General features: G+C 46.4%; 1 long non-coding RNA gene across 2 annotated transcripts; it reads left to right on the top strand.

Moving 5' to 3' along the window:
• Positions 1 to 4682: 4682 nt before the first annotated feature.
• On the top strand, positions 4683 to 7321 carry LOC310661104. Of its 2 annotated transcripts, XR_014503713.1 has the most exons (4): positions 4683 to 5090; positions 5234 to 5302; positions 5740 to 6246; positions 6917 to 7321. It is a non-coding gene; the product is annotated as an uncharacterized lncRNA (long non-coding RNA). The 2 variants fall into 2 exon arrangements; XR_014503714.1 differs by lacking the exon at positions 6917 to 7321 and having other exon boundaries at positions 5740 to 6392.
• Positions 7322 to 7990: the final 669 nt, after the last annotated feature.

Raw genomic sequence — 7990 nt, 5'->3', positions numbered from 1 at the left:
AGTGGTGCTTCAGGTTGAGAACAGTTTCATGTTAAGAACGGACCTCTGGAACAAATTAAGTACTTAACCCGAGGTGCCACTGTACTGGGAAAACCATAGCTTTAACTATAGGGACCTTTCTTGGCAAGGTGATGTCTCTGCTTTTTAAGATGCTGTCTAGGTTTGTCATTGCTTTTCTCCCAAGAAGCAGGCGTCTTTTAATTTCGTGACTGCTGTCACCATCTGCAGTGATCATGGAGCCCAAGAAAGTAAAATCACTGTTTCCATTTCTTCCCCTTCTATTTGCCAGAAAGTGATGGGACCAGTGGCCATGATCTTAGTTTATTTGATGTTGAGTTTCTGACCATATTTTGCGCTGTCCTCTTTCACCCTCATTAAAAGGTTTTTGCCTCACTTTCTGCCATCAAGGTTGTGTCATCTGCATATCTGAGGTTGTTGATATTTCTTCTGGCAATGCTGCAAAATCTACCCCCCCAATCCAGCTGCAAAGTATTGACCCGCTTGCATTTAAAACAACAACAACCAGGATGTTGCACTGCACGGACACGCATCCGTGTGTAGGACGCACTTCACACTGCAAGCATCTGGAGGGCGCCAACGCTGCAGCGCAGTTGCCTGCAACGCCACCCAGCATTCACAACCTGAGGTTGTAGTGAGCATGTTCTGCCTGCAGGTGTCGCTGCAGGACTGAAGATCCCAGAAGGGGAGGAAGAGACACTCCCCCTCCCAGCGGCAATGGCAACGAACAATCAGGAGGGTACTACCCTGGGCAGCATTGAGCGCCCCCTAGTGCCCTGGCACGCTAACACGGCCCCTTAAAAGCTAGGTTCAAGTTTCCATTTCTGCAAATGCAGAGCATCTAGTCCTGATATTCAGAAATCTTTTGCCCAACGCCAACCCATCACCCTGAGATTAAGAGTCTCATGCTCTACAGCATGATAAACAAATACAGTGGTACCTCGGGTTGCATTCACTTCAGGTTACATACACTTCAGGTTACAGGCTCCGCTAACCCAGAAATATTACCTTGGGTTAAGAACTTTGCTTCAGGATGAGAACAGAAATTGCATGGTGGCAGCGGGAGGCCCCATTAGCTAAAGTGGTGCTTCAGGTTAAGAACAGTGTCAGGTTAAGAACGGACCTCCTGAACAAATTAAGTTCTTAACCCAAGGTACCACAGATGACACAACTACCTGACATTTAGAAGACATCTGAAGGCAGCCCTGTTCAGGGAAGTTTTTAATGTGTGAGATTTTAATGTACAGTGGTACCTCGGCTTACAGATGCTTCAGGTTACAGACTCCGCTAACCCAGAAATAGTGCTTCAGGTTAAGAACTTTGCTTCAGGATGAGAACAGAAATCGTGCACGGTGGCAGCAGGAGGCCCCATTAGCTAAAGCGGTGCCTCAGGTTAAGAACAGTTTCAGGTTAAGAAAGGAGAAGGGGATAACAGAGGACAAGATGGCGGGACAGTGTTCTCGAAGCTACAAAAATGAGTTTGACCAAACTGCGGGAGGCAGTGGAAGACAGAAGGGCCTGGCGTGCTCTGGTCCAGGGGGTAACGAAGAGTTGGACACAACTAAACGACATCAACAACATACGCATAAACTATAATGTCAATTCAATATGAAATGAAACCAAAAGTACATACCCCATCTATATGGTGAATGGAATTGTATAACAACAATAGTTATGGAGCAGTAGTCATAAAGTTATGTACCCACTGCTACTTACTGCATGTTGCAAGAAACCTAAAAAGCTGAGCCCAGGTGGTGCTCATAACAAGGAGATTGAGTGAGGTTTTGCACTTAGGCAGTGTTGTAAATAAAAATATGCCCTTTTCCCTTATGGGGTATCCAAGAGCCCATATAGAGTCCTTACATAGGTTCCCTATTGATAGGAGAAAATAACAGAGGCCAACTGGAGAATATTGAGAAGCAAAGCAGCTAGTAAGCTTCATTATTGATCTGTTGCAACAGGGTGCTCCCCTCACATGCAGGAGAGGAAGAGGACCCACAAAAATGCTGTGCAAGGCCTTATAAAGACTTTGAAATTCCCATCCTCTAGATCAAGACCACCCCCAGAAACATTATGCATACATCACAGAAGGGGTGTAACCTAAGACCACCCCTCAGATACATCCCACCTACATCACAGAAATTTAAATGTTGTTTTTCTCCTGTCACAGTTTATCTCCTGTCTGGCAAGTTACTTGATTGGATTTCCTGGGGAGCCTGGCCATTCTTTTGTAGTGGTAAAATACTTAGTTCCTGGGCCAGGTCACAGGCTCACACCCTATTCATATCTTAAATGTGTCCTTAAGACAGGATTTGTGAGGAGAGAGACAATGGGGAGACTTTTCCAGTTTGACCTTGCAGAGAAAACATTTGGTCAGTTTAGGAATCAAAATGGTTCCAGGTTGGCCTTCCTGTGCTGATCCATGTATGTGCGGTTATGAACATTACCATATATCTAAGACCATAAATAAGACCATAAAATTCCTATCACAGGCAGGAAGAACAAGTTGTCACATGGAAGAGGGAACAAGGTTATTTTCTGCCGCACCCGAACCAATGGATTCTAACTGCAGGGAAGGTGGTTGCAACTAAACATCAGGAAAAACTTTCTGGCGGCCAGAGCAGTTTGACACTGGAGCAGAATCCCTTGCAAAGTGGTGGTGTCTCCTTCCTTTGGAGGTTTTTTTAAACAGGGATTAGGTAAATGTAAAGGTACCCCTGCCCGTACGGGCCAGTCTTGACAGACTCTAGGGTTGTGCGCCCATCTCACTCAAAGAGGCCGGGGGCCAGCGCTGTCCGGAGACACTTCCGGGTCACGTGGCCAGCGTGACATCGCTGCTCTGGCGAGCCAGAGCCGCACACGGAAACGCCGTTTACCTTCCCGCTAGTAAGCGGTCCCTATTTATCTACTTGCACCCGGGGGTGCTTTCAAACTGCTAGGTTGGCAGGCGCTGGGACCGAACAACGGGAGCGCACCCCGCCGTGGGGATTCGAACCGCCGACCTTTCGATCGGCGAGCCCTAGGCGCTGAGGCTTTTACCCACAGCGCCACCCGCGTTCCTTTGGAGGTTTTTTTAAACAGGGATTATTTAGCAGCAATTCTTACATTGCAGGTTGGTCTAGATGGCTCACTAGGGTCCCTTTCAACTTGACAATTCTATGAGCATATAAACAGCAGTTGCATCTAGAGTTATGTCATTGAGGACAATTTAATTTTGGAAGTTAAGCAGGATCAGGCCTGGATGGGAGACTACCTGGAAATGTCATGTATGGTGGGATTCTTGCTTTTGCTCCCATAAATTGTCACTTCGACTTTCCCATCTCAGAGCTCAGGAACCATCTCTTTTTTTCCCCAAAATCCAAAGACTCTTCTGACACCTTAAAAGGGAGATTTGATGCAGCTTTTCAAATGCATGAATTTCCCATTCGGTGTAACTGGCTGCAATTTCAGGGGGAATTGTGAGACGGAAGGACAGCATTTCTTTGCATCCAATGTGCCTTTCAAGGCAAAAGTCCGTGGACTTTGCTAAAGAGGAGGGGATTCCCCGGTCTGAGTTGCAAAAGGGGAAATGCAAAAATGCCTACCGCACCCAGTATTCCCAGGCGGAATCCCATCCAAGTACTAACCAGGCCCGACCCTGCTTAACTTCCGAGATCGGACGGGATCGGGTGCATTCAGGGTGGTGTGGCTGTAGGCGGCAGAAGAGCTTTCAATGGCCCTTTTCTAGTCTTGACTCCGCCTTTGCAAGAGTTTGCATCTTGCCCAGCTCTTCTTTCCTGCTCCTGCTGCCTCCCGGAGCTGCCTGCCTGGGCAAAACCGCATCTCCTTTGCTTTCTCTCCTTTTCTCCTTCCAAATCTTGCAGGCAGGAAAATGTTGGGGCTTTGCAGGAAATCTTGCAGGCAGGAAAATGTTGGGGCTTTCCTCCGGAATTGCAACCGTGCAAGAGCTGCAAAAAACCGCTCAGCCCCTCCACTGTGCATTATTTTATTTTATTTTATTTTGCACTCTGCTCTGCTAAATCCCAGAACTTGCCCTGGGTTGCAGCGGTCAAAGAGGCAGAACGAGCCTGTGCTCTTCTGGCTCCTGCCGGCAGGTGGCGCTGCGCAGCCATCCCTTAGAAAAGAACGGCGCGCGGGCGAGACGGCAACCAGATAAATCAGCGGCGGTGGGCGCGGCCTTCGCGCGCATGCGCACTCCTTAAGCATTCCCGACCTTGGAGCAGCTCTGCGGCTCTCCTCCCGGGGCGGGGCGAAGAAGGTGGCGCGGGCGGGCGCAATCGCCTCGCTGTCCGCAGGGAGTTGTGCTGCTTTGGTGCCGTTCTGACCTCCCGCCGGCAGCTGGCGCTGTACGGAGCGCGCGCTCTCTTGACAAAAAAAAAGGGGTACACCGGATGTGACGTCAGATCAGCAGAGAACTTCCGCCTCCTTCTTCGGAAAGGAAGGGGAGGGTTCCCAAAAACAACATGGTTGCTTTGCAAATCTTGGAGCCTGGGAGGGTTAGTCTGGGTGGGCAGGTCCTCAGATGTATTTGTTTGCTAGGTTTCATTGAAATAATAAAGATTGCATTTAATCATGTATTTAAAATTAATTTATTCAATTAATTAATTAATTATTCGAAATAACTTATTCAAAAGGTAAATACTGCAATTATTAAAGTTGGTATATGGCGGTATATAAATTCAATAAATAAAATAAAATAAAAATAATATTGCAACTAATAAAATGAAACAGCAACATGGTTTTGCAACTGTTCCAGCACATAGTGAAATAGGAGTTAAGTTTGGGCTCCCTGCAAGGGGTTCAGCTTCTTAAGGAAGGCTGGACCTTCGGAAAGAGGCTCAAACCGGTCAGGGAATAAACACAGACCAGACCAGGATTTTCAGAAAGCAAAGCCTGATCCTTTATTAAAATTATATGCAGAACTGTTGGCAACAGGGTTCCCACTCACGTAGCAGGCGACCGAGAGAGAACCCCAAACAAAAGAGAATTTAAACTTATATACCTTTTAATTTCCATACAGAACAATGATAACAGAAGACGTCAAACAAGGCGCGGTGAGAGGATTAGAACAGGTGAGTGGGATGTCGGAAGGGGTTGAATTGTTTTAATGGTGGCGTCGTTACTTGCGATTGTTGGACATAAAAGGTTTTGGGCTGGTTCCTTTTCCTGTTTCCAGAGCTGTTGGCTAATGGGTTTGTTTTTCCTTTATTTACAGGAAAACTTCGGAGCTGCTAGGGGCTGTCCGATAAGGAGACAGGATTTTGGGAGTCGCTTATCCGTGCGGGTGTGTTGCCTTATTCTGCATTTTTCCTTTATTTAAATAAAAGTATCTGAGGTTGTGTGTGTGTGTGTCCATTTGCAGACTCATTAGGTGGCGCTGGGAAGCAGTTTGACAGTTGTCGGCAGTACAAAGTCAATTCTACAGTTTAGATGCATAGTGATACAAAGTTTAGATACATATACAAAAGCGTAAAACGAATAAGAAAATAGGAAGGAAATTGATACAAAGATTGAACTCCAGTTAGCAACATGTGCAAGCAACGGTTTAAAGGAAAGGAAATAGGTATAATAAGCAGGGTTCATAAATTTATTTTGGAATCCCCTCTCCGGTCATGGATTCACACATACAAACACACCAAACCCCACACAAGCTTTCAAACAAATTATTATAATTTGTGTATTATAATTATATATTATAATTTGTCAATTTTCCTTGCCCAGGTACTCAAAGCGTTCTGCTAAGCCGTAGGACAGAGCTTCCCAAACTCTGTTGCGACACATTATTGTGTTGGCTGCAGTGTGTTGTGTGAACGCTCCCCACATTCTTCCCGGGGCTGGAAAGGGGTTAGTTTAACCTCTGGTTTGCTAGTAAAACTGAACCACTGTGTCGCGAAGTGATGCAAGTCTGAAAAGTGTGTCACCAACATGGAAAGTTCGGAAAGCTCTGCTGTGGGATGTTGCCATGTGTACTGATTTATTTATTTTAATGAAATTTGTAAGCGAGAAAGAGCCTGAAGTTTGCTCAGGGGAAGGAAAAAGAGAGAGATCTGCAGAGTTTGGGGAGCAGAATATTAATACGGAACAACCGAAAAATAAATCCACATATAAATACTTGAAAACCAACGATGCACGGATCCTCCAGGCACTGATCAACGATGCAAGCTGGTTGAAATTCACCTTTGGCAGCCCGTTGACAAAAGCTGTGTGGATAGTCATGGACTGAAGCTGGTGTGCTTGTCTGTCCTTCTGTCTGCATGTCTCTCATCCTGCCTTTCTGTGTGACTCGGGGTGTGAAAAGGTGTGTTTGTTTCAGATGTGGCTGGGTGCATTCAGGTCGGATGGGGTGGAGGTTGCCCAGGAAATACCGTATTTTCGCTCTATAGGACGCACCCGATCATAGGACGCACCTTGTTTTAGAGGGGAAGAACAACAACAAAAATTCTCCCCCTCTCTGCTCAGCGGCCCTTCAGCGAAGCGGCAGGAGAAACGTAGCCCCTTCCATTTCTCCTCCCGCTTGGCTGAAGGGGCGCTGCGCAACTCTCCCTCTCTGCTGAAGCCAGGAGAGTCTTGCTCTCCCGGCTTCAGCAAAAGGAACCCGAAGCCTCCGGAGCGTAGCACGAGTTCCCGCTGCGCTCCGGAGGCTTCAGGCGGCTATCGTCATTCCTTGTCGGTGCGCACTGACCCCTCTCACTCTCCAGGCTTCAGCGAAAGCAACACGAAGCCTCTGGAGTGCGGAAGGAGCGCTCCCTTTGCGCTTCGGAAGCTTCGCGTTGCTATCGCTGAAGCCAAGGAGCCTGCATTCGCTCCATAGGACGCACACACATTCCCCCTTAATTTTTGGAGGAGAAAAAGTGCATCCTATAGAGCGAAAAATACGGTAGTACTTCTGTCTTGCCAGGATTAGACCTCAATCTGTTGACCATCATCCAGCCTGCAACCACCTCCTGACACTTACACAGGACGTTCACCGCCTTCACTGGTTCTGATTTTAAAAAGAGGTAGAGTTTCGCTAGAGGCCCAGCTCCACCAGGCACCTCCTGCCTCAAACTGTGCCAGCCGGTCATTATAGGAACAACTGTTTAGAAACAGGCGTCTGAGTTTTGATTCTGACTTTCCTCTTCCCTCCTTGGCCTGTTTTCCTTGTGTGTCGTGTCGCTTCTTAAAAAAATTGCAAGCCTGTGGCTAGGGAGTGTCTTGTTTGGATTGTATCTAAACCACTCTGGGTTTAAACCAGATGATGTCATGTGTCAACTTAAAAAAAAATAGTGTAAAATCAAATTACAGGCTAAAAAAAATCAAAAATCTAAGCTAACCTAGGAGCATAATTTGCCCATTTGAACAAGTGGGACAATCAAATAGCAATTGTCTGATTTAAGGAACTTATTTCACGGCTTCTGGTTGCAAGAAGAACTTCTTTGGCCCATTTGAGCGCTGATTGCTGCAGAGAAAATAACTCACAAATTTCGCATTTCTAAGGGTAAGGAAAACCCAAAACACTTCTACACGCTTTGATGGGATTCCATTCCTTACGTGTCAAATTGAGATGTATAAAAACCCCTCTTCCCCCACCAAAACATTAAATTTGGCCATTGTTCCAGGAAAAACTTTCTGGCAGCGATGGCAGTGATTGACAAGGGAACTGACCCACTCAGAAGATGGTGGAATCTCGCTGGAAGTTTTTCGACAGAGGTTGGATGGCCAGGGATTCTTCAGCTATGATTCCTACATTGCTAGGGGTCAGGCTAGATGACTTTGGGGGTCCCCCTTCCAACTCTTCCATTCTATGAGCCCATGATTTATTTTGCTGCTTTTTCTACATCTTCCCTCTGTTTTGAAAACACAACCTTTGACTTTATGAAGCCAAGCCTTCTTTTTCCCTGACTCCTGCAAAACACATTCAGATGCTTTAGATAGCAATGGTTGATTTTTTTTGTACATTGAGTATCTATCTTCAGTCTTTTTCTCAGGGTTG

The sequence above is a fragment of the Podarcis tiliguerta genome (assembly GCF_965153285.1).
Source record: "Podarcis tiliguerta genome assembly, chromosome: 12".
Taxonomy (NCBI): Eukaryota; Metazoa; Chordata; class Lepidosauria; order Squamata; family Lacertidae; genus Podarcis; species Podarcis tiliguerta.
This window is presented reverse-complemented; position numbering and strand designations above follow the sequence as displayed.